This window comes from Sciurus vulgaris (assembly GCF_902686455.1).
Source record: "Sciurus vulgaris genome assembly, chromosome: 4".
NCBI lineage: Eukaryota > Metazoa > Chordata > Mammalia > Rodentia > Sciuridae > Sciurus > Sciurus vulgaris.
Window position 1 is genome coordinate 49,387,319 of NC_136464.1, and position 27,832 is coordinate 49,415,150.

The window sequence follows — 27,832 nt, forward strand, 5'->3', positions numbered from 1 at the left end:
TGAACCTGAGTGAGAAGATCCATGATCTGTTGAAGGCTGAGCGGTGTCACTCCAAATTCTTTTGCTGAAGTCCTAACCCTTGAGACCTCAGAATAGGACTGTATTAAGAGTCACATCTTTAATTTAATCATTAATTAAATTAAAATGAGACTGATTGGGTGAGCCATAATCCAGCGGACTGGTGTCCTTACAAGTAGAAGACATACACACACAGAGGGAAGGCCACGTGAAGGTAGCAGACTACCTGAAAGCCCAGGAGAGAAGCCTGGGAAGGAAAGCAGCTCTGCCAACGCCTTGATTTTGGACTTCCAGCATCCCAAAGCACCAGATAATACATTCCTGTTACGTGAACCCTGGTCAGAGCTGCTTGTTACAGCAGCTCAAGCTAACACAGACTGACATTCGCTGAAACCTACCCAGGGATGCAGTGTGACTCCTTGGTAACTTTGGAAAGCATTTTCCCAAAATGAAGCCCTTCCCATAAATATATAATTATTATATTTTTTAAATATTATTTTATAACTGCATTGGTACAAAATGAATATATTAATACTAAGATTTTCAAACCAAAAGTTTATTTTCTTCTGATTTTAAAATAATGGGAAATATTTCTGTGGGTGCCCAAGCGTATCAAGTCATAGGCACACGTCCACTGTGCCTGCTGAAGTGGTTGGCTCTGCAACCGTCTCCAGAAGCACCCATTGCTGAATCCATGTCCCTGGGCTTGAGAAGACCCAGTTCAGGAAATCACAAGTGGAGAGGCCAACTCTTGTGGGAAGGTGCCTGGCCTGGCATGGGTGGCTGGCCTTGGCCTCAGACCCCCAGGTGAGCAAATAAAATGTACACAACCTCTAAGGCCACTTTCACTCCCAGCCTGCCTCCTGCTTTTTGGCCAAGACATAGAGTTGGAGGAGCATGTGGCTAACTGACTATCTCTCAGCAACTGCAAGGAGTTCTTTCCTGGGTCACAGCAGGCAAAGCCAACAGGGAGAATAAATAGGCTGCCTCCTCCTCTCCACTTCCCTGAACCCAGCCAATTCTCCCACAACCCTCCAGGGATGCCAGAGCACCAGAAGAAAGCAGGTCCCAGCCTTCTCAGCAAAATGCAAGACTGGGTTGTGGTTTAGACCTCCTTTTTTTCTACTACAAAGCCTTTAATTTCTATAGACTCCCATGTTGGAACCCAGTGGATGAAAGGGGAGAAGAGAGAGTTATCTTGGTTGAATCAGGGGCAGGAGCCTGAAGCCTTGCCCAGAAAACAGATCCTAGAAGATGCTTTTGGAAAATCATGTGCTAGATACTTTCTGGGTCCCAGGCTGGGGAGAAATGGCCTAAGCAAATGCAGTAAGTAATTTGCAGAGTTCTGTAATCCCGGGCCGGGGAACCCATGGCTGGGAATGTGGAGGAGTGAGATCAGCACCCCAGAGGGATCCTCAGAGGAGAACTTCAGTGAAAGTAGGGTTCTATCCCAGGAGCCACAGGAGATCTGAATTCAAAAGCAAGCAGGTCTGGTCATGGGCACAGTCATCCTGGGAACAACACACAGCGGTCCCGCGCACAGTGGTCATGCGCACACGGTGGCCATGCACACAAGGCATGCCTACTGTCATGCAAAGACCACAGCAGCATTTCTGCTGAATCCATTAGCAGACTGGCGGGCAAGTCCCCACCCCTCCATGGGAGCTTTCTGGCAAGCTAATCCCTGCATAGCTGGGACATTAAATCATTGCTTCTTCTGCCTGTGGGCTGCCCAGGTACATCTGGCTTCATTTAGTCCCCCCACTGAACAGAAACACATGTGGGCCCTGTGCTCTGCCGAGGTGAGCCTGGGTATACAGGCTCCTGGGGCTGGGGGTGGGGTGGGGCTGAGGGGCCATGAAGAGGGATCTAAGGCTTCTTTTCATAAGTGTGTTTTTTGGCACATAAGTGTTCTGTGGGATGTAATTAGGTTCTATGGAAAAAAAGTTCCCTCAGTCAAGTAAATTTGGCAAACTGTGTGAACCAAAGCAAGCAGAGAATTGAGGGTTTTCTCAGAGACTTTGATAGGAGACCCTAAGTGGAGAGAATAAAAAATACAGTGTTTCCTAAACATGCTTTTCTGGATTATCAGGAAGGACAGTTTCAACTCCAGGTCAATGGAAAATCCAACTCTCCATAGGTTAAATTTTCCGGAAGGTATTAGTCTCATAATGGCAAGTCCAGGAATGGGTGCTTCCAGAATTCGGCAGCCAGCGTTATCAAAGCCAGATGTTCTGCATCTTCCCCTCCACCGTCCTCAGTCTGTTTTCCTGGAGGTTCTTTCTCTCACTGGACCAAGATGGCAGCTGTAGTTCCGGGCTCCTTTGCAGACCCTACCACAGTCAGCAACAGACAGGGAATGGCTTCTTCCCAAACATCCTCCACACGGCAAGGTTAGCCTTCCCCAAGAATCTCCCTAAAGACTTCAACATTTCACCGGCCAGGATTGTGTCACATGCTCCTGCCTAAACCAATGATTGATGGCATTAGGTCCATAGTTCCCAAACTGAGGCCTGAGGCGTCTCAGATCACCAAAACAAATTTAGGAGCATTTTGAAATTTCAAGGGAACCCCAGAAATGCTGGACATCTGTTGGACACATGAACTACTAGTTCAAGGCACTGAAGTTGTCAATGTTAGATTCTGCTATGTTCCATCAACGATGCTATAACTTTGAGAATTTTTCAGTGGCTACTGTCATTTAAAAAATAATAATAAAGTAGTGAATGAAAATATGTGCGGAATGGAAAATCAAGGTGATGATATCCAATCCAAATCCAATAGTTTGAGAAGATGGGCAATATTCAATGGGTAATAGAAAGTAATTGCATTTATTCTACCGTCATGTACAACTAATTAGAACAAATAAGAAAATTAATAAAAAGAAAGTAATTGTATTTATTCAAGAATAAATTAGATCTATTGTACAACATCATAACTAGAGTTAATGACAATGTTCATGGACTTGAAAATTTCTAAGTATATTTTTTTTAATTTTATTTATTTTTAGTTTTACAGACTGCATTTTGATTCATTATACACAAATGGGGTACAACTTTTCATTTCTATGGTTGTGCACAATGAAGATTCACACCATTCATGTAGTCATACACGTATATAGGGTGATACTGTCTGTTTCATTCTACTGTTTTTCCATCCCCACCCCTTTCCACCCCTTTTTCCTCTATACCATCCAAAGTTCCTTCATTCTTCTCTTTTCCCCACCACCCCCTCTCATTATATTTTGTCATGCACTTATCAGAGAAAACATTTGGCCTTTGGTTTTTTGGGCTTGGCCTATTTCACTTAGCATGATATTTTCCAACTTCATCCATTTACCAGCAAATGCCATAATTTTATTCTTCTTCATGGTATTGTAATATTCCATTATGTATAAGTATATTTTAAGTCTTCTCACCATAAAGAAATAATAAGTATGTGAAGTGATGGAGATGTTAATTAATTTGTTTCAGCCATTCTACAAACTACACATGTATCAAAACATTAAAAAAGATAAAATTTTGTCAATTAAAAAAATAAATGAAAGTTCTGTTTGCTTGCCAAAAATATTAAAAAATAAGTCTCTAAAATTTTTAAAAATACAATAAATATTTAAATTATTTCTTTTAGTTCATATATATTGGTTTTGCAATTGGCCAACAAGTTGTTAGGATATAAATAGTTAAGTCGTTTGGACATAACTCAGAGAAGTGTTAGGGACACTGTGGGAAAAAAAAAAAATACTTAAAGTTTGTGAACAGAAAAGGCTGGGGAACTTCCAGCTTAGACTGACCAGGTTTACAAGGGCTTGGGCGGATCAAGAGCAGGAGCCGGCTTTGGTGGCTGCCTTACCTAAAGCCCTTGAAAGGGGTACATGCAAATAAACTCTTAAAGAATGAGGGGAATGCATTAGGAAGTCAACCAAGAACAGAAGCGGCCGTACTAGGGAAGTGGTGTCCCTTACACTGGGCCTGCTGTGGGGTTCAGCAGAGCACATGCAAAACTGCAGATCCAAGCGAGCAGCTCTGCTCTGGAGGTTTCTTCTTGCTTTCCTATTGGCACTTCCTGGGACGTGGTGATCGCGCGCGCGCACATACACACACACACACACACACACACACACACACACACACACACACCCAGTTGTTTATGTTGCCTACGAAGACGTCAAGAGCCATTCACATGCCCTGTCCTTTGGCTTCACAGCCTCTGCTCTTCTCCGCTTTCTCTCCACCCACCAGGGGAAGCCTCATGCAGACAGAGCCATCCTAGATCCCAAATGTCCACTAGCTCCAGGGGTCGTACCCGGGACTTAAATGACGGCCGTATTTCTTCAATGACTGATCAATGCTCACAAGGACCCTAGGGGCTAGGAGTCATGACCCCGCTTCACAGGTAGGCAGGACAAATCCAGGTAGCACAGCCCCTGCACCATGCCACAGCCTGTGCCTCTTCCCCCTCCAGCTGTCCCCCTGACCTCAGGACCACGGATCACTTTTATAGGGAATGACAGAAGAAAAGCCAATGTGGAAGACGCTCTGGATTCCTGCAGCCATGCCCAGGCCATGAGCCCTCAGAGGTGCACAGGAGTCCCAGAGGCGGAGTCCAGGGTGGTGCCTGGAGACTGGCCTCCGGGACTCCTGTGCACAGACGGGGCCCACTCCCTTCTTCGGCCTCAGGCCGACGCCCTCTGTGGGCCTCCCAGCCCGCCTTTGCAATGAGGGAGTCAGTTCCCCTCAAAGCTTTGTGTCTTCCTCTCCTAATACCAGGCTTCACCTGCAAACACAGTGGACTACTACTTAGCACAAGAAAATGAGGAGGCCCTGCCCCTTCTCACAGGGATGCTTTCCCTGTTCTGCCCGGACCCCAGGGCCAGCTGCCCTGTGTTCCCACCAACAGTCTAACCACCCTCCAGATGGAAGTTTTATATGGCCAGCCCCATTTACAGAGAAGGATCCCAACGTCCAGAGGGGACCCCTCTCTCCTGAAGTCACACTGCCAGCAGTGGACAGATGTGGGGACAGCTAGCCCCAACTCCCACCGCCACCACCCTGTGAGCTGTACAGTTGGGGGTCAGCCCTGCCAGGCACGCAGGCTCACTGTGGCACTCAGGAGCCCTCACCGAGCCTCTGCACGTGCCAAACTGCCTGGTGCCTTGGACCGCTCTCTCTGTAGGTGGTAAGTATCAGACGGAGATGTTTCCCAGTGAGTTATTTCTAGAGGTTCTGGCAAAGGCAGAGAGCTCTGTGAAGAGTTCTTTCTTAAAACTGAACTTCCACTGGGTAGAGGCTACAAATGAAAGAGGATGTGGGGTTCCCTTGGGAACAGCTCCTTGTCTGACCGCAGAGGGGATGGACCCAGCCGCAGGTGTCTCTGCCCCTCCCCAGACCCCACTTTTCCTGGGCAGGGAAGGGTTTTGCCAGGTGATGTTAGTGGAATTTTGGAAACAGTTGGCAATTCAGGTTGTTTCCTGCATCTGCTTTTCTCAGTGATTTGCCTTCCCTTGGGGCGGGAAGGAGGGCCGTGCCTGTTTTTCCTCTCCTCTCAGACAAGCGGGGCTGGGGTAAGTGGATTTCCACATCCACCGTAGACTCGGGTCGGGTGGACAAAGGCCCAACATCATTCGGTTTCTGTGCTCGGAACAAGAACATCTCACAATGAGCACAGCACTGAGTCTTCATCTCTTTCTGTCAGTCACAGGTCCTCCCTGGCCTGAAGAACCAGACTGCTCACCACAGAGATTCTCGGGAATCCAAGTCAGGAGGACACAGTCTCGTTTTCCAAATCAGCCTGACTACCAAGTTGCTGTGTGACCTTACACAAGTTACTTGATCTCTCTGAGAATTTCCTGGTTCTAATGAAGAAGAAATGAGTGTGTTTTCCTCCTTAAAAGCAAAATAACTCCACAGTAGTCTAGGAATCAGGAAGCCAAGGTCACAGAAATGAAATTGATTGTGATTTTCCCCTTGACTTTGGCAACCCCCAAGTGTGGCCAGGCTTGCATACAAGCTTTTCATCAAGCACTCTTTGAGGGTGCTGAGTCTCAGAGGGGAAGCCAGCCGGGCAGGGTGCTGCAGGAGAGTGTGGAGACCCCCAGCTCCTGGGAGGGAACATGGTTGCTGACAGGGGCAGGAAGGCCCCACGTACCCCAGGCCAGTCTCAAGCCAGGAGAAGACGGGCTGGGAGTCCTCAGGAGACAAAAATCAGGAAAAATGTGCAGATGTTAAAAAAAGACACGGATGATCTGGTTCATGAAAGAACGATGTCCAGCGCGGGGCAGCGGAGAGTGGCCGGGGAGCCACTGGAGGCGTGCCCCACCCTCACCTGAGTGGGTGGCCGCCGAGCCACACTGATTCACATGAGTCCTCAGTAAAGTGGTCTCCATGCGCAAGGCCACATGGCTGAGGTCCCTGGCACTGACCTCAGGCTTGTCCAGAATGCTGCAGAATTGGGACAACGCACAGGTATGTTTGTCCCCAAGGCCTAGAGGTCGCCTGTGCTGGCTCCTGACTGTGCAGGCCCTCCTGTGCAGCGTGCTGGGTTTTTAGGAGCAAATGAGCCCTGCTTGCACCCCATGAACCTTCCCCAGGCCCTGAGAAGTCCCCTGGCAAGAACCCCTCAGGCTCCCACTTGGGCTTCAGACACCGGACTCGGTCTAGAGTAAGCCAGACACTCTCCCTGCTGTCCGTCAGGAGCTTCCCTGGGGCAGTGACTCTCCCTAGAGAGTCACTGCAGGGTGGGGACTGTGTCTTCTTCATGAGGGAGAGTGATGTAAAAGACATGGCTGCCGGTCCCAGTGCAAAGGTGGGAAGGACCCGCACCTGTCCCAGGGCGTGCCTCACTCCTGGCCCCCAGTGAATGGGAGTGAACCCAGCACCTGAGCCTGATCACAGACTCCGCAGCCCGTGGCTTTCCTGGGACTGTGCTGCTCCTGCCAGTGCCACCCCACCCATCAGCTGTGGGCTGGACCATGAGGGAGCAAGGGCCGGGGGACACAAGCCTTGCCCTTCAGCTGGGGACAGCTTTCCTCTGCAAGCGTCACCTACCTGCTGAGGCTGCCAGGACTTGCAGCGGGACACCTCTCAGGCTGAGCAGGGCACCCTCACCCTACCCTCTGCCATCTTCCACATCCCTCCACATCACCCACCTAACAGGACGGCTGGGGCAGCAGTGTGTCCCAGAAGGACTCGGGATTCTCATTCCGCTCTGCCACTCATCCAGGGTCCGTTCAACCTGACCTCGGCCTCAGCGTTCCTCTGTGGGTTGAGTCTCTCAACACCCGTGAGCAGGAGCTGCAGAAAGGCGGAGGAGAGGTCACGGGCCCACGGGGTCTGGCCGGAACCCTAGCACACAGTAAGTGCCACCCAGACACACACACACACACACACACACACACACACACACACACACACACACCGCCACTGTCCCTGACAGAGAACTTGCTGCCTTTAGAGGACCACTGTTGCAACATTTTTCTCCAATTCTGGTGTTGGGACATCACAGTGCATGAGAAGATGCCCCCTTTTCTGCATCTTTCTGCAGTGGCCTTTCCTTGGAGATGCAATTCTCCCCCCTCCAACCCGTGGAAACTATAAAGGTGCAAGACAGAACAGGAGCAGATGCCCCCTCTGTGTCAGCACCGCTGTGACCTCCTGCAGGAAAGGTGTTTCTGGAGCCTGCACCATCTTTCGACTGGCCTCTGCCAGCCCCTCTGCTCCCTCCGCTTCCAGCCGCAGTGGGAGTGAGGCGCTCAGCCCTGGCCCCCAGCTCCACACACGGCCTGCCCGGGGCTGAGAAGGGAGCAGGGTGCTGAGCAGGACCCGGATGCCATCCCCAGGGGAAGCTGGGAGCTGCCAGGGAAAGCAGGATGGACTGTGTCTCAGAGACCCCCACACACACCCTGCTTCTCAAGCCAGCACCCCCAATTCTCCACATGACCATTTTTCCAAGAAGCCAGATGCCACACTGCCTGCCCGTCTGTGCTTCATCAGAATTCAGCAAAAGGGACATAAATAAATAAAGAAAGCTCTGCCGAGCTCTGCCCTTCTAACAATCGCCAACATGCGGGGGCTTACAGAGGCGACATTTTTCCAGAGGAACAATAGGTGAGAGGCATCCAGACTGCTGAAGAATTTTTTTGTCAGATATTATTGTTAGTCGCCTTTTAAATAAAAAACAAAACCAAAGTCGGCGGGAAGCTCATTGAGATTTCTGTCAGGCTCAGGAGGTTTCCTGCATTTCAACTTTGTTTATTTGTTTGTTTTTGTCAATATTTTAGTGTCAGAAATTTGTAACACAAACGCTGGCGGCTAGAAAAATTCCCCCATTGGAGGACAGGGTTTGAAAATACCATCTTTTTAACTTCTTTCAGCTGGGCCTCTGTGGTAGGATTGTCGGTAACAAGGATTCCTTCTTCGTGATGGGACCCCTCCCCACCTCCGTGGGGCCACTCAGCCTATCTCACATATGGCATTGTTCGTGCCCACAGTGGTTAGTGGGGTCCTAGGCCAGCCTGGCTTCGGAGAAATGCGCCACTCACCTTTTAGACAAAGGCCCCCTGTACTTCATGAGGCCTTCTTGGGCAGAGACCCAAGGATAAACCTCTTCTGCTCAGGGCACACTGTGCAGAGCCAGGAGGGTGTGTCCCCAAAGAGCACAGGGCAGATTCAGGTACAGAAGGGCAGCTTTTGGCTCCCCCACTGGGTGCTGGGTGGCCTTAGCAGTCCTCTTCTCCTGGCTGGCCTCCTCCTCAGAGGTCAAAGACTGGATTAGATGAAAAGCAGAAGAATTAACATCTGGAAGAATAAGAAACCCAGAATAGCTAAAGCAATCCTTAGCAGGAAGAGTGAAACAGGGGGTATTGCAATACCAGATCTTCAACTCTACTACAAAGCAATAGTAACAAAAACGGCATGGTATTGGTACCAAAATAGAAAGGTAGATCAATGGTACAGAATAGAGGACACGGACACAAACCCAAATAAATACAATTTTCTCATACTAGACAAAGGTGCCAAAAATATGCAATGGAGAAAAGATAGCCTCTTCAACAAATGGTGCTGGGAGAATTGGAAATCCATATGCAACAGAATGAAACTAAACCCATATCTCTCACCATGCACGAAACTAAACTCAAAATGGATTAAGGACCTCGGAATCAGACCAGAGAACCTGCAGATTATAGAAGAAAAAGTAGGTCCAAATCTTCACCTTGTTGGTCTAGGACCAGACTTCCTTAACAGGACTCCCATAGCACAAGAAATAAAAGCTAGACTCAACCCCTGGGATAGATTCAAACTAAAAAGCTTTCTCTCAGCAAAGGAAACTATCAGCAATGCGAAGAAAGAGCCTACAGAGTGGGAGAATATCTTTGCCAATCATACTTCAGATAGAGCACTAATCTCCAGAATCTATAAAGAACTCAAAAAACTCTACTCCAAGAATTCAAATAATCCAGTCAACAAATGGGCTAAGGAAATGAATAGACACTTCACAGAAGAAGATCTACAAGCAATCAACAAACATATGGAAAAATGTTCAACATCTCTAGTAATAAGAGAAATGCAAATCAAAACCACCCTAAGATTCCATCTCACCCCAATTAGAATGGCGATTATCAAGAATACGAGCAACAACAGGTGTTGGCGAGGATGTGGGGAGAAAGGTACACTCATACACTGCTGGTGGGGCTGCAAATTAGTGCAGCCACTCTGGAAAGCAGTGTGGAGATTCCTTAGAAAACTTGGAATGGACCCTCCATTTGACCCAGCTATCCCACTCCTTGGCCTATACCCAAAGGACTTAAAATCTGCATACTACAGAGATACAGCCACATCAATGTTCATAGCTGCTCAATTCACAATAGCCAGACTGTGGAACCAACCTAGATGCCCTTCAATTGATGAGTGGATAAAGAAACTGTGGTATATATATATACAATGGAATATTACTCAGCCATAAAGAATGATAAAATTATGGCATTTGCAGGCAAATGGATGAAATTGGAGAATATCATGCTAAGTGAGATAAGCCAATCTCAAAAAGCCAAAGGACGAATGATATCACTAATAAGTGGAGGATGACACATAATGGGGGGGAGGGAAGGGTTAGTGTTAGGGTTAGAGTTAGGGTTAGGGAGGGGGGCAAGTATGGAGGAAGGAACTTCTGTATAGAGGGTAAAGAGGGGTGGGAGGGGTGGGGGGAAGGGAAAAAATAACAGAATGAATCAAACAACATTACTCTATGTAAATTTATGATTACACAAATGGTATGCCTTTACGCCATGTACAAACAGAGAAACAATATGTATCCCATTTGTTTACAATAAAATTTAAAAAAAAAAAAAAGAAAAGAAAAGCAGAAGAATTAAAATAGGCATATTCAGGGACCTTGTGGAAAGGGGAACATGATGACCCAGGCCCTTCCCTCTGCTGACCTTCACAAAATGGCACCCAACCATTCTCTGAGGCTGAGCTGGGGGACATGATGACCCAGGTCCTCTGCTGACCTTCACAAAATGGCAGCCAACCATTCCCTCAGGCCGAACTGGTCCATCATCAGGGAGAAGAAACTGGGGATTCCATGAGAGAAGGCCCAACCACTGGCCACCCAGCTCCTCCCCATGGACTCTGGAGGTATCTGGTCTGCCCATCAGGTGACACTGGGCTGGGACTTAGTGTGAAACTGGTGAACTTTGCCCCCAGGGAGGTGGCAGGACCCTGACCCCCACTGGCCTTCCTCCTCACCCTCATTGTACAGATGAGGAGGGGAAGCTGGAGAGGACCTGCCATAGGATTAGCAGGAGGCACACAGTGTGCCCAGTTAAGCTTTAATTTCAGATAAAGAATTAATAATTATTAGTAATTGAGTATTTCTCTAATATTGTGCTTCTCCTGAAGAGTTTTCATTGTGTATCTGAAATTAGAATTCAATAGGGTGTTCTGTCTGGGTTTTTATTTCTGATTTTGCTAAATCGGGGGCAGAGAGGGAGGTCCCAAGAAATGGGGGTAAGGCCCCTCCCCAGCCCCAACCCCACATATCATCTCTTCCCAGCTCCTCTCACCTCCCTCCTTTCTTATGTCTTCAGCCCCCAAAACTGTAGGGGGAGGGTCACTAGAGCATGCCCTCATCCCCCGAGTTGTCCTCTTTTAAGTTTGAGCAGGAAGTGAGTACCAACCAAGGCAATGGCTCTTTTATCATCTTGGCATTCCTGCCAGGAACTAGAATAAGTTCTGGCATGTTAGAAGCATCAAAAGTTTTATGGAACAGCTGGAGGGAGGGCGAGACTGAGCTGCAGCCCTCTGCCTGGGAGTGGCATACACGCAGAGTGGAGGCTGCCCACACGAATGGAGGTTTCTCACCGGGAGCAGCACTGCGAGTCCCCATTCCTGCCACTGGCCCTGCCTCAGGCCTCGGCCGGAGCAGCACACACATGTGTTCTCTTCAAATAGAATTCCTGATCAAGGGCAGGTCCGAGAACCCTGCCACAGGCCAGCTCTGTGCTCGCTGCCCTCCCATGTCCCACTGCCCAGTGCCTCTCTGACCTGGCTGTCACTCCTTTGCAGAGTCCACAGAGCCACTGAAGCAGAAGAGGGGAGCAGTCTGCGAGTGAGTGCTGGACCACGGCTAAGGTGGCAGCCAGATGGCCATCTGCACACTTTGGCCTCTCCAGGCCTGCAAGGAACGGAAGTGTGAAGCCAATGCCAGACGAGGGTGGGGATCCAGCCAAGTGACTCTGTCTACTCCACTGACACATGCCACCCCCACACCCAACAGACATGCCAGTGTGTGCACATACACACATGTACGCATGTTCCCTCGGATTGCTTTACTGTCCCTGGCCCACCCAAGATCACAGAATGCTGTAGAAGTCCTGGTGATGCTCAGAGGACTTGCCAAAGCACCTCTGGAGCCCTGGGCGTGGCTCACTGCGCTACAGACCATTAAGTATTCGAGAATCAACCCCAAAAGCAGAATAGTGTCAGGAGAAAGCCCAGAACTCAGCAGTGGAAGGTCTCCTTCCTCCTGGAATCACTGAGCTCCCCAGAGAAAACCACATCCCCTTCCTCTTTCAGGTCTCAGAATTTCTTCTCTTTCAGGTCTTTAGAATTTCTAAAACAGGAGCCCTGACCCCAGTCCTGCTCATGTCATGGAGATGGTAAGGATTAAGTACACAGACCTAGGGTGCTTCCACTTGCAAATTATCAACCTTGCAATGGTATGAAATTGATGCACATTCAGGAGAACCCGTACTTCATATTTTGAATTTGGATCTTTTCCCAGACTCGCAAGATGCAGTACGTGCGAGCCTCCTCACGATGCTGGGCAGCCGCGGCGTCCAGGCAGCCACCCAATCAGGAGGCGAACCACCCCTCCTCTACAGCCTTCTGTGTTGCCAGCATTTTTTGGATACAGGTATTCAATAAATGACATGAGATATGCAGTACTTCATTATGAAATAGGCTTTGTGTTAGATGATTCTGCCCAGCCACAGAATAATGTCATGTTCTGAGCTCGCTGCAGGCTGGGCTGAGCTATAGCATTTGATAGGTTAGGTGTAAGATGCAGTTTTCAATTTGCAGTATTTTCATCTTATGATGGGGTTGTAGGGACCCTGACCCTATTGTGAGCCAAGAAGTATCCAGTTTGGAAGTAAGAACCCTGCAGGGTTAGAAAGACCTGGGCAGGCTTCACAATCTCTCTTTCCGTGAGTGCTTGCTTCCAGGATTAAAGGGAGGCGTAGATTTCTGTTGAGTGTGCTGTCTCCATACAGCCAGGGCCTTGTGTTTATGCAGACATCAGGGCTAGAGAAGCTCAGAGGCTGGATCAGTTGCACAGGCTCCTCTTGCCATGTGGGCCTGTCACCTCACATGTGCTACCCGCTGGATATCTACGAATATAGCCCTGATTCTCACAAAAGTTATCATTGCTACAACCCTGTGCAATACGTCAGGCCCCCCACTGCTGTGCTCTGCTGCTAATGTCCCTGCCCATACTGGGGTGGGCCTGGGCTGCAAAGTGTCCTATCCCAGTCCTGCAGGTACCTGTTCTCAAAGTATGCTTCTACCAGACCCAGCTGATCCATGTTCCTGAACCTGGAGAGAATTAGAGACCCCCACTGAGCTGGAGCTGGGGATTTGGCACAGAAAGCTCCTCCCTTTCAGGTGGGCAGAGAGGAGGGGGAACAAAGTTAACAGTCCCTGGCTTCCTGAAGAAATTCTGCACCAGCAGCTTCCACAGGTTGCTCACTGGTTGCCCAGAGTCTCAACAGCCTACCTGGCAATGAGGAGCCACATAGGGCACCAGCCTGGGGCAGCAGAGACAAGGCCCCCAACCCAAGAGGCTTTACTACCCACCCAATTTGCTCTTTGGCCTCTGAGAAGACCCTTCCCTTCCAGGGGCCTTAATGTCCTCAGTTGTAGAATGGGTTAGGGAACTGGGGTGTTATTGCTTGAATATGAGGTGTCCCCCAAAAGCTCATATGTGAGACAGTGCAGGAAGGCTCAGAGGAGAAATGATTGTGTTGTAAGAGTCTTAACCCAACCTGCGAATTAATTCCCCGATAGGGATGAACTGACTGGAAACTGAAGTGGTGTGGCTGGTTTACTGGGGACGGGGCTGTGGGGTATATATGCTGTATCTGGAGAGTAGGGTCTCTCTCTCACTTTCTCTCTGCTTCCTGATCACCTGATGTGAACTGCTTCCCTCCACCACCCTCTCTCGCCGTGATGTTCAGCCTCGCCTCAAGCCCCGAGGAATGGAGCCGACCTTCTATGGACTAAGACCTCTGAAACCGTGAGCCCTCAAATAAACCTTTCCTCCTCTATAATCGTGCTGGTCAGATCCTTAGTCACAGCAGCGAAAAAGCTGACTAATACATGGGGTGAGCCCAGTGGGATTTCAGAGCTGAATAGATCTTAGAGAAACCAACTCCGTGAAGAAGGGGCGTCAGCACCACGTCCTCCCCCCACCACACCCTCACACCACGTCCCCGCCTCTAACCCCAAGTCCTGCCACTGGACTCCACACCGCGCCTCCTGGGCTCCGGGCCAGCACTGAGCCAGTCAGTACTGTCCCAGCAACAAAAGGACAGAGGACGTGAGCTGAAAGAGCCTCCAGAGGCCAAGGCTGGAACGACCCACACAACAGGGTAAATAATGAGGATCAAATCAGAACTCAGAGAATAAAATAAAAATCCAGAGTTATAAATAAATAAATGAATAAGAACACAGGGGCACCTCACCCTCAGAGAGGAATTCCAATTAATAAATGTAGGATGAACAAGGGAAATAAAAAGAAGTCACCGTTGGAACAGCACAGTAATAATTATTACAGACAAGATGCAACGATGTACGCTGGAATTAGTGGGTGAAATTTTGAGGAGAAATAGAATATTTGAACTGTCTAGAAATAGCTCTCTCAAGATGTTCATGAATTATGAAGTGGGGAGTTGTACAGTGTAGACTGCAATGGAAAAGACCAGCATACCCTGGTTCAACCAAGGGATCAAGGTTAACATCAACGGGAATGAGATATACTGACATCACCATATGCTCTGATAGGATGGGCTGAGAAAGGATGCATTTATATGGTATTCTTGCCAAATAAAAATGCATAGCTTCAAGTTAATCACATGAGGAGAAGCTCAGACAAATGCAAAGTGAAGGACATCCTACAAAGTAACACATCAGTTCCATTCTAAAGTGTCAAGGTCATTAATAAGGACATACTCAGGAGCCACTGCAGATTGGAGAACCAAGGAGAATAGCAACAAATGGAACCTGAGATCCTGGACAGGCTCCTGGAACAGTTAGGACATCCAGGGAGAAAGTGGTGAAATCTGAATAAAGTCTGCATTTAGCAATACTATTGCCCAAGGTTAATTTATTGGCTCTACTGACCATACATTATATAAGATGCTAACATGAGGGAAAGCTGCGTGAAGGTATGCAGAAAAATTCTGTGCTATGCTTGAATTATATTTTAATTTCAAATAAAAGGTTAAAAATAAAATCTCTGCCCAATACTCCACTCTCCAGGACTCCTCACTAATCCCAACAGAAGTTTATGGTGTCTCTTTTCATGAGTCCATGCCTTAATAAATGGTGGGCCCTTGGTGCCAGCTGCTCTACACACACAATTTTATTGATGCCTCATAATACCCTTTGAAGAAGGTTTGATTAGCCCCATTTTACAGATGAGGAAGTTGAGACCCAGGGTCACCCACTAAACAGTAGTAGCCCAGGAGTCCATATAAATATGGTCTGTCTGAATTCACAACCTGTGAGGACTGATGCCTTTACTCAAATGCAATGGCTCACTGAGGAGGTGTCAATCACATGGCAGGGCATGAAGGCAGCATCCTTCAGTCCCTCAAAGAATGGCATCCAGATGCCACCTCCCCAGATCCAAATTCAGGTCTAATTCTTTGACTGTCGGGGCAAGAATCACAACTCCCAGGTCTGCTGTTTATTTACTGTGTGTTCTTACAAAAGTCAGTCTCTCTGTGCCTGAGTCTCCCTTCTATAAAGTGAAGCTAATATTTACTCCTTACCTATATCCGGGCTCTGAGGGTCAGGCACTGGGAATAGCTGCACACACTCCATCTCTTCTAGAGTTGATCACTGTTCTTGCCTTCACTCCCTGAATCCGTCCAGTCACCTACAAAGTGTCAGGTGCTGGTTAGGGTTCATGAAGCCAAACAGGGAGTCCAGACCCAAGGAAAAGCTGAAACGGTCTGTAGGAAGAGGTGCAGAGTAGTCCTTTATCAGCAGAAAGGTTCAGGCTTTATCAGCCAAAATCTGACAGGGTTGCAGCCACACATCACCTAGAGACACTAAGGAATTGGAGAATTATCCAGGCCAGAAAGGAGCCCTGGAAAGATCCTGCTTCCTGTTATCTAGCTCATGGTTCAGGCTGAGGCACCTACCTGCTCAGGTGGGAACCATCTAAGGTTAACACTAAAGAGGGAACAAAAGGAAGGGGATGAAAGAGAAGGAAAAGGAAAAGAAATAAAAAGAAAGGAAAACTGAAGAAGGGGGAAATTTCACCAAATAAGTTCATCAAGAAATTCCAGAATCCCTGAAATGTTGCACATGAATCAATAAATCTCAGAATGCTTCTGAACACCAAACTCTGGGCAGCGTTTGACTCCTGCTGGCTTGGTGAAAGAACTACTTTTCTAAAAATGCATGGAATCGTTGAAATCACACCATGAGCCCCCCTTGCTGCTGTAAACCTGGAGGTGGGATGGATATGAGCATTGGCAGGATACTCCCTGTGGCTCTCTGGAGTGCTCAAGTCGGTTAGATACCAGGATTCTCATCAACTTGATCAAAACCAATCAATGACTCCACGAGGTCAATATGTGGGCACTTCTGTGGTAATAAGGCTGATTGAGCTGATTTTAGGAATGCAGAAATCCATAGTTTTGCATAGCAGTGGCCTGATCTTAGCTTCTATGTTTGGAGGATATACCCACCTCAGGCTTCCTGCCACATCTGGGTGCTAGAAGACAGCCTGAGGAAATGCATTTGGCAGGTTTTGCAGCAGACTGAGACTCACCTGCATTTGCCTCTACCATTCTTCACTTTGGTGGCCTTAGCTATAAATTGGGAGGGTTGGACAAGGTCAGTGGTTTTCAACCTTGAGTGCACATTAGAACTCTGAGAAAATGGCTTAAAAATCCCAAGGCCCATACTCTGATCAATTAAAGTCAGACTATCTAGACTGGGTCCCAAATATCGGTCTTTTTAAAAAGCACACGGGTGATTGTCTCCTTCCAGCCATGATAGACCAGCCGATACCAGATCAGCTCACCCACCTGTTCCAGCTTCCTGTTGCTGCTACACTTAGACAACATAAATGCATTATCTTATAGATCTGGAGGTTAAAAGTCTGAAATGAGTCTCAGTGGGCTAAAATCAAAGGTGTCAGCAGGGCTGTGCTCTTTCTGGAAGCTGGAGAAGAATTTGTTTCTTTGCCCATTCCAGCTTCTGTTCTGCTTGGCTTATGTTTTCTTTCTTCCATCTTTAAAGCCAGCTAGGCTAGGCCAAATCCTTCTCACACTGCTGTCTCTCTGGCTTTCTCTCTTCTGTCTCCTTCTACTTTTAAGGGTGCTTTCTGCTACCTTGTGCTCACCTATATAGTCTAAGATAGGTTCTGCTTTTAAAGTGAGCCAATTTTCTCCCTTCATTCCATCCATAACCTTAATTTCCCTTTGACAGGCAACTTAACATAGTCGCTGGTCCCAGAGATTAGGACTCAACATCTTTAAGGAGCCACATTCTGCCTATCACGCCATCTAAAACAATTTGGAAAAGATGTATGGAAAAATATGTAAGAACTGTTTTCAAATGTTGCACCATAGGCATCAGAGTATATAGGTGTCTGAAAAGGTAAACAAAGGAAATGAGCTCTGTGAGTCCACAGATTTCTCCTAGACATGGACTTGGCAAAGGTTCACAATGATCCAAGTGGATCACGAGCTAAGAAGACAAAGATTAGAGCTTGGGAAGACTGAGACTGATGGAATTTGTAGGGTAGAGGGATGAAGAGGAAGAAGCTATGCAGAGGAATGTGTCCAGAAAACTATTCAGGGAGCCCCTGAAGTCTTTGGCTGAACATGAAATTGTGCATGTGTAGGGAAATACTTCATCAAGCCAAGCAAAGAAAAATTCTCAAAGAGAGAAAAATTATGGTGGAACTGTGAACTGAACAAATTCTGAAGTTCAGCAGTGTTGAGAAACATTTGAGTTCTAACCAAAAAGAATGCAGAGACCTCAGTGAGCCCAGAGAGCATTCAAGGGAGATCCCACAAAGGGCACACCTAGATAGCAGAACTAAGTTGTGATGAGAAGAAAGGCTACTGTAGACTCGACAGAACTTAAAATAAGTTCCAAAAGGGTGAGATGGTCTGAATATAAATTAACTGACTGCCTGAATGCAACACAGTGTATTTCATGACAGAAAATAAAATCTAGACACTTGCTGACTATATACACACAATGTTCAGCATCCAATCAAAAATAACCAAATATGCAAAAAGGCAGGAAGTGTAACCCAATACATTTCAATAAAATGAACCTATAGAATCAAACCCCCAAATCACAGAGGTGATAAAATTAGCATAAAAGAACTTTTTTCAAAGTTTAAAGGAAACATAAACGTATTGAAGAGAAAAAAGTTTGGGGAAAAATAAACCCTGGAACATCTAGAACCAAAATTAATATGTCTAAAATGATAAATCCACCAGACAGACAGGAGATTATACACTGCAGAACAAAAACATAAGTAAAATTGAATAGAAAACAAGAGAAACTATCCAAAGAGAAGCAAAAAGATTGTTTAAAAGCTAGTAAATTAAATACTCTCAGTGACTTATAGGACAATATTAAATGGTCTTTTATTCCGAGAGGAGGGGTTAACAAACTGTTTTTTCTCTCTTACTCCCACATACAACATAGAACACTTGTGTCCAAAGTGGGTAAAGACTTCTCTCCACCAACAACCAGTTCTCCAGTGGACACCAGTTGGTGTCCTATGAGTCCATTCAATTCTCCCTGGAGAGAGCATCAGTTTCCACAGGTGAAGGGCTCAGTTCCACAAGACTGTCCCTCACCTCAGAGGCCAGTTGCCAGTTCCAGGTTGTGATCTGTACTACTGACCAACCATCTGTAATTTGGAGGAGGGGTTCCTGTAACCCCATCCTTGTGTTTAATTAATTTGCCAGAGTGATTCAAAAATATCAGGGGGAAATCTTATGCTTATCCATTTCTTAGAAAGAGTAGTTTAAAGGATGCAAATGAACAACCAAAGGAAGAGGTACATTGGATGAGGTTAGAAAGGGTCCTGAACACAGGGGCTTCTGACTCTGGGAATTGGGGTGCATCTACCCTACCAGCACATGGATGTGTTCCTGTTCACCAACCTGGAAGTCTCCTAAGCTCTGTCCTTTTAGGATTTTATGCAGGTATGATTGATTATGTCAATCATGGTGGTATAATAGTTGGCCATTGGTAAAAAACTCAACCTTTCACCGCCTCTCTCTCCCTACTAGTTCAGAAGTGAAGCTGACATTTCCAATCCTCAAACCATGTGATTGGTTCTCCTCCCAACCAGCTCCCCACCCTGTGGTTATCTAAGGGCTTTCCAAAAAATTTCAGCTCATTAATATAAATTCAGATATGGTTGAAAAGCATTTGTTATGAATCACAAAACACATGTCTTTCACATTTATGACTCTGGAACTGTTCCAGGAACTGAGGACAAAAGTCAAGATTTTTTGACAAAATATACTTCTATTGCTAGTCACTCAGGGAATTACAAGGGTTTTAGGAGCTGTGAACCTTGAACCATGGATAAAACAAAATATAGATTCTCTATTATGTCCCAATAGCACAACCGTATTATATAATTTTGAGTCCCCAAAAAGGAGCAAGAAAGCATACAAATCACTTAAAGAAGTAATAACAGAAAGTTTTCTAAATTAAAAATACACATTGACATATTCAAACACTCCACACACCTCAAAGCAAGATAAATATTTTAAAAGATCACATTAAGGCATTTCCTAATCAAGTTTATGAAAACCAATGATAAAGAGAAAAATCTTCAAAGTAGTCAAAGGAAAAATACTCATCACATAGAGGAAACATAACTAAAAATACAATGAAGACATAGTAAAGACCACTCAACTAAAACTATGCAAGCCAGAAGGCAATAGTACCTCTAATGAATAGGGATGAGGGGGGAAATGTCAGTCTAGAATTCTGTATTCAGTGAACATGTCCTTCAAGGTAAAGGCAAAGTAGATAATTTTCAGACAAATAAAAGCTGAGGGGAAGCCAGGCTCATTGGCACACACCTGTAATCCCAGTGGCTCAGGAGGCTAAGGCAGGAGGATCTTGAGTTCAAAGCCAGCCTCAGCAAAAGCGAGGCGCTAAGCAACTCAGTGAGACCCTGTCTCTGAGTAAAATACAAAGTAGGACTGGGGATGTGACTCAGTGGTCGAATGTCCCTGAGTTCCATCCCTGGTACACCCCCAACCAAAAAATAAAAAAAAATCTGAAGGGATTCATTATCACTAGCAGACCTGCATTATATAAATTGTTAAAAAAAAAAATTAGTCAAAGAAAAGTACCAGCTGGAAATCAAGTCTATACAACTAAAAGAAGAATACCAAAAATATTAAGTAAACTTTGTGTTTGTAATTTCTCATTTTCTTTAAAAGGTAGTTGACTACTTCATGTAAAAATGACAATGTTTTGTGGGTTTTATAATATATGTATAAGTAAAATATGTGACAGAAACAGCACAAAAGACAAGAGAAAGGAATTATATTGTTAAAGTAAAATTCTTATCAGACATGAAGTGGAATAATATTACTGGAAAGTAGACTATGATAAGTTAATAACATATATTACCAACTCTAGAGCAATTGCACAAAGTATAAAACATAAAGGTATATCTAATAAGTATATGGAAAAATATAGAATGCAGCCTAAAAATACTGAACTAGATTAACATAAAATAAAGCAGTTAAAAGGTGGAACAAAGAATAGACAGGAACAACAGGACATTAAGAGCAAGATGATACTTTTGAATCAATAATTTTATTAAATAAAAATTTGCCAAAATATTCCAATTCAAAGGTCCAAGATGGACAGACTAGATCAAAACCGCAAGACCCATCAATATGTGGTCTACAAAATATACACTTGAAATAAAAGACATAGATAGGCTCACAGTAAAGTATAGAATAAAATACACTACAGAACTCTAGTTATAAAAAGTTCTACTGACTATATGCATATCAAGTTAAAAAGATTCCATAAAAAGAAATGTTATTAGGGATAAAAAGGACTATGACATCATGAAAAGGGAGCCAATTTATCAAGAAGACAAAATGATTTTAAGTGTTTTTGAAACCAACAAAGTACATACAGAAAAACTTGACAGAACTGAAAGGAGAATTAAATAAGTCCAAAATTATTTTGAGGACTTCAAGGCTATTCTCTCAGTCAATGATCTTAAAAAATAGACAGAAAGATCTATAGGAACATTGAAGACTTGAACATCATCAAACAGCTTATCCAAACAGACCTTATGGACCCTCCTCCCAGCAACAACAAAATGCACGTAATTTTGTAGAGCACATGGAATACTCACCAAATAGACCATATCCTCAGAGTTGCTGGACCTGGTTTGCACCACTTCACCAAACTGTGTAGATTTCTATCCAGTTTTACATTCAGCAACATCATATTGAATCTGGCCATGGTGCAAATATTCACACCAGCAAAAGCTGCAAATGACCTGAGCATCACTGCATAGTCTGGTGTGCTTGACACTGATATTTGACACAAAACAGGTATCAATAAGTTGGAAAGAATTTATTAGGCTGAGAGGTAGCTCAGTGGTAGAGCACCTGCCTAGAATGCCCAAGACCCTGGGTTCAATCCCCAATACCAACAAGAAGTAAATAAACAAACAAATAATTAATTTTTTGTTATTTAAACAAAACAAATAAATAATTTGTAATTTATTATAATTATTATAATAATTTATAATAGTTAATTATTTAAACAAAAACAAAAATAATTTATATAATGCTATGTATATTCTCTAGCACTTAAATTTTACATCAATAACAATAAGATGTATATGTATGCAGAAATTATTTAGAAATTAAGTAACAGCTTCCAAACAATCCATAGGTGGAAGAGTAAATTAAAAGGAAAATTTTAAAGTATTTTTGAACTAAATGAAAATAAAAACACAACATATAAATGTTATGAAATGCAAATGAAGTAGTAGTAAGGTACAACTACAACTCTGTTTATATTAGAAAGGAGAAAGTTCTGAAATCAATCATTTAAACCTCTGCTGATGAAAGAAGACAAAGAAATGCAAAATAAACCCAAAGAAACTAGAAGAAAGAAAATAGTGAAAATGAGAGAATAAAGCAATGAAATAGAAAACCGACAGAGAGAAAATGGCTACAAAGGCTAGTTTTTCCCTGAGATCAAACAATTGGAACCAATGGACAATTGGTAAATCCTCTAGCGAGATGGATCCAGAAACAAAGGAGATGCAACTTCCCAATACCAAGGGGAAAAGGAGGAATATCACACTATAGACCTTACTATAATTAAAAGACCAACAACAAAATAGTATGAATAATTTTATGTCACACATTCAACAACTTAGATAAAACATACAAGTTCCTTGAAAGGAACAAACTAACAAAGCTCACTCGGGAAGAAATAGAAAGCATGAAGAACACTCTCTGCAGAACATCTTGAATTTGTAGCAAACCTTCCACCTAGGCTTCTACCACTTCACTGATAAATTCTATTTTTAAAAATTAGGTAGAGAAGAATACCAAACCCATCAAAGTCTTTCAGAAGATACAGAGAAAGCCCTTCTCACCTTGTTTTATGAAGCAAACTTTGATTTGAAACAGGAAAGGATATTATGAAAATTGAAAACTACAGGCCATTCCTCTTCATGGGACAAAAACCACTTTTAAAATATGAACAAATTGCATATAACAATATGCAAAGAAGATAAAACATCATGACCTAGTAGGATTTATTTTAGAAATTAATGTTAGTTTAATATTCAAATATCAGTAAAATATTACTATTTCAACAGATTCTTTAAAAACTTGAGACAATTCAAAATCATTTATGGCAATATATATGTATAAATACATATATATTTATATTTTATACAAATATATATAAATACACATATATTTATATTTTACATATTCTTCCAATTCGCCCTTCTTTGCACTGAGGCCCAAGATCTTGCAATAGCCTCCTCTCTCCAGTTCATCCATCCACAATGCAGTCACCAGTCCAAGGTCAGTACCAAAGAAAAGACAGCATCCCTGGACCATTACAGGAACCATTTTACAAATGTATAGGAATTTAGAAGACTTGAACAATACTATCAAGCTGCTTAACCAAACAGATCTTAAGGGCACTCTACCCAACAACAACAAAGCAAGTCTGTTTCCAGCACACAGGGAATACTCACCGAATAGACCATATTTTCAGTGTCTGTGAGCTTGCACTACCTCACAAAATTGTGCACATTTCTTTCCAACACTGCTCAATCACATCATGCTGAACTTGGCCATGGTGCAAGTGAGATAGGTTGAGTCTTGAAGCAGCTCACCAGTGGCTGGTGTCCCACCTAACCTGAGGCTCCTTGGAGGCAGCTATTCTGGAGTTTCTTGCATCTGGAAGCTGTTCAGTGACTCGGGTCTCTAGGTGTGGCAGATCTCGGAAATTAGGAACAACCCTGACCCTGGTGGCTAGGCAGAGAACCTGAAGCCCAGAGGCCTCCCAAGGCCACACAACAACTTCAAGGTGAAGTCAAACTTCAACCAGGGCTCCCCATCACTGCACGAAGCATTGGGATGAAGGGATATACAGAAAAGTGCCACTCCCCACCCACCAGATGCACGCAGACTCTGAAGTCACCCTGGGGTTTCCACTTTATCATGAACATGTTGAAACCTAGCAAAAGGTAGAAATCTGTTGCCCAGATTTAACAACCACTCACATTCTCACTACCTGCTTCCTCATTTTTTCATCGTTTGTTTGTTTTACTGAAATATTATAAAGAAAATTTCAAACATTGGGATGCTTCATACCTAAATTCTTCAGAAAGCATTTCTTAAAAAAAGGAGCATATTTCCATAGAATTACAATGTCATTAAATTACCTAAAAGATTATTAAGAATTCCTTAAAACCCAATGCCCGGTCTTTTAAATTCATTTGTTCTTTTTAGTTATACATGACAGTAGAGTGCATTTTGACATATCTTACATACGTGGAGTACATCTTCCCATTCTTGTGGTTGTACGTGATGTGGAATTACACTGGTCATGTATTATATGTGAACATAGGAAAGTTATGTCCAATTCATTCCACTGTCTTTTCTATTCCCATTCCCCTCCCTTCCCTTCTTTCCCCTTTGTCAAATCCAATGAATTTCTATTCTCCCCTGACCCCTTTATTGTGGTTAGCATCTGTATATTGGAGAGAACATTCAGTCTTTGGTTTTTTGGGATTGGCTTATTTCACTTAGCATGATAGTCTCCAGTGCCATTCATTTACCAGCAAATGCCAAAATTTCATTCTTCTTTATGGCTGAGTAATACTCCATTGTGTTTATGTACCACATTTTCCTTATCCATTCATCTGTCGAAGGGCATGTAGGTTGGTTCCACAGCTTAGCTATTGTGAGTTGAGCTGCTATAAATAGTGATGTGACTGCATCACTATAGTATGCTGATTTTAAGTCCTTTGGGTATATGCGGAGGAGTGGGGATCTGGGTCAAATGGTGGCCGACAGCATTCCTGTGCCTCTCCTGGCCCTTGCTGGTAGTCAGCTGTCACAGAGGTGCCACACAGCACCTTGCACACACAAGCCACCTCCCATTCACCTGCATTTCTACCTGAGGGCAGGCTATCCCTGAATCCCCTGTTCTCCCTCAATGGATCAGACCCCAAATAGAGGCAGGCAGCAGCCCTTCAACCCCAGGGCAACCCTCACCCCAAGAGAGACAGGAGTGCTCCGTAACCCCTCCAGCTGACTCCCGGAAGAGGTGCTCCGGTGTGCTCCTCGCAGTCACTAAGAAGACCCCAGGCCCCCAAGGCCGTGGCCCACAGCAGGCACCCTCTCACTAGCTCATCAGGACGGCCTACCTCCCTCACTGGATCACTCTGCAGCCTGACTGTACCCGTCCCTCTTCCAGGGATGACCCCCACAAGTAGACATCTCACACCCCAAATCTTGTCTCAGCATCCATGTTGGAGCCCCCAAACTCAAATATTGAAATTCGCCAAATGTGTCAATCACCATGTGTTTTCAATAGCCACAATCTGGAGACTCTGCCTAAACAGTGCAGTGCTGGGCGCGGATGGGGCTGTTGAGGACGAGGGAAGGATCTTCGCTTCTGCCTCTGAGCCTGGGCTAATGACCTCTGGGCCTGGGCTTCTCCTGCTTTTGCCCTCTTGGCTTCTTGTCGCCCTTCCTGGAGGGTCACTCTCACCTAACTGTGCTCTTGGCCCATGATGGACAAGAGTATCAGACCCAGGCAGCCCGTGTCTCCCACCTTTTGGTCATAGGAATTGTTCAGCAAAAGACAGATGACTTTGGTGAGCCGAGGACAGTCAGCACCAGGATTTGGCCAAAACCACTGGAAAGAAGTTTGTTTCCAGTTGGGGCTGCACCTCTGGAAGGATAGGAGCCTGCGGCTGCTGGAGGCTTTTTCTGCCACCGTGTGGGGACTGACAGCCTGAGAACAAAGTCCGCTGGGTAGAGTGGAAGCTGAGAGCCAGCACACAGCGCCGGGTCCAGCCACGCCTGGCTCCTGTCACCTGAGTGGACACACTCCCTTTTGGCTTAAGTCAGGCAGACTTCTGCTTCTCTTCTCAGGTGAAAAGTAAGTGCTGACCAATAACAGAGGCAACAGTTCTCCTTTGCTTGGGAGACCCGATTCCCCAGCTCAGCGCCTCTGCCCACCTGGTGCTACGGATGTGCGCTGAGGTTCATAGAGAAGCCCCCTTTGAGGAGAGGCAGGATTAAAAGGAGTCAGGTCAAATTCGCTCCCGCATCGTCTCTTGCTTCCTTCCTACCTGCCATCCACACTGACTGCAAGAATGATCTGTGCACGCCCACCACTGTGCTCTACAGAAAAGAGCAACCTGGACCCCAGAGGCTTTTGTATTCAGTATTTCAACAACTTGTGAATGCCCTGAGGTCTGAAACGCACACTAGTTTCTCCAACGTGAGACCCAAATTCCAGTGTATTGCATCTGAGGCTGTGATCAGGAGCGAGCTGAGCCCATCACCTACACCCTTCTGGCTTGCAGGGGAAGCATGCATGGTGGAGAGGCCAGCCACTTGGGGATCCTCAGCAGCCTTGCGAAGTCCCCTGGGAGATGCCCTGGGTTTCCTCTGGTGGAAACAAACAGTCGCCACTGCCAGAAGAGCACCTGCTTCTGTGCGAGGCACTATCCCAGGCATCCCACGTACATACCGCATACCAGAGAAAGAGGGACCCTCGGACAGTTGAGGAAACCAAGACCCAGAGACTGACATGACTCCCCACCGCCACAAAACATTGATGATAAGGCAAGCAGTCAACTCTAGATCTAGAAACTAACTCCAGTAGAGGTTCAATAAATATGCACAGGATCATGGAGAGAATGTTGAGGGTCTGCACATTAGCCCTCTGGCCAGTGCATTGGAAGGCACGCATCTGGTCCACATGTGCTCACCCAGCATGTTTAGGGAACCGTGGCTTCTCCAACTGAGGGGGAGTCTCTGCGCTAAGTCTGGGGTGGGCACTGAGCACCCCATTTTTTAAAGGGGAATCTGAGATGATTCTTGTGACGAGGGGCCATTGACAGCTGGGCCTCAGGAGCCGTGGAATGCTTCCTGAGATGGAAGTCGGGGAGCAGGATCACCTTGTTCCTGGGGGATGGTGGCCCGCTTTCTTCTCAAGGACAAGAGGAGGTGTGTGAGGGGACCAGAAGAGCTGAAGGAATTGTACTCCCACCCACAGCAGCAGACAGGTTTTTTTCCCCTAACATCGACCACTGCAGACGGTGTTTCTCTGTGCCCACTCTGTGGCCAGCACCGTGGCTGTGCCCACCAGCAGGTCAATAATGAATGGCGGGGGAATAAGACGTCAGCGTCTTTTGTAACTATGTCACTCCTTTGATCCATCTCTGCTGCAGAGTTGAACAGAGCTCTCAAGACACCAACTCGAAGCTCACAGAGGTGAGAGAACCCAGAATACCTCCAATGTCTGCTGCCAATGTCCACTGTCCTAGTCAGGGCCAGGGAGCCATGCCCCCCACACCACACATGCGGGACTCCTGCACCATCGCTGCCCCAGAAAGCCTTCGGCTGGGCAGGTCAGAACTGCCTTTATTGGACCTGTCCTCCCAGATGTCAAAAGGGTACAAGCCTCCATGTCCACCTCTGAAAATGGGGACAATTGTATTTGCTCCTAGTCTTCCTGTGATGGTTAAGTGGATATAAATAACACATATAAAATGTCTGGCTTATCACTTAAAATGTTAGCTAATATGCTATCTGCTCGTATGTGTTCTCACCCTCGTCTAAACAGGTTCCACCTGCAAAGATCCATTCATATTTTTTACCTGACTCAGAGCACATAATTATATAGTGCCAGGACTAGAAAAGAGCCTTCTAGATTTACCCAATGCAGTCAAATCTCTTTATACCACAGATGGGGAAAAAATGAGACCCAGAGAGACTCAAACACTTAAGGAGGTCACACAGCAGTTCATCAAGAGCCAAGAAAAGCCCCTGCCCACCCAGGTCCTGGGTCCTCCTCTCCACCTGCAATCATCCATAGGTTGCTTCTTGTATTGCAGACATGCAAGTTCAACAAGAATTTGGGGGTATTAAAAAAAAAAAAAAGATTGATTTTGATGTTTTGAGGCTTCGTGAAACCAGCAATTTTAATCAATTTTTCAAAATTGCTAATTTCATCCATCCAAGAAACTCACACACAAACAGAAGGGCTGATTGAAATTTAAATGGCGGCTGGCTGGTTAGCTGCAGGCACCAGGCTGGGTATTTTCATATGCAAGTCTGCAACTGTGTCCCGGCCTGGCAGCAAGAGGAAGCAATCTCCACGAGACACTCAAAGGCATTAAGAATTCAGGCAGCCAAAATGAGAAGCAACAACATGAAATGATAAAACAAAGACAGATCATTATTAGCACCAACATAATGTGTTCCTGTGTCCTCCGA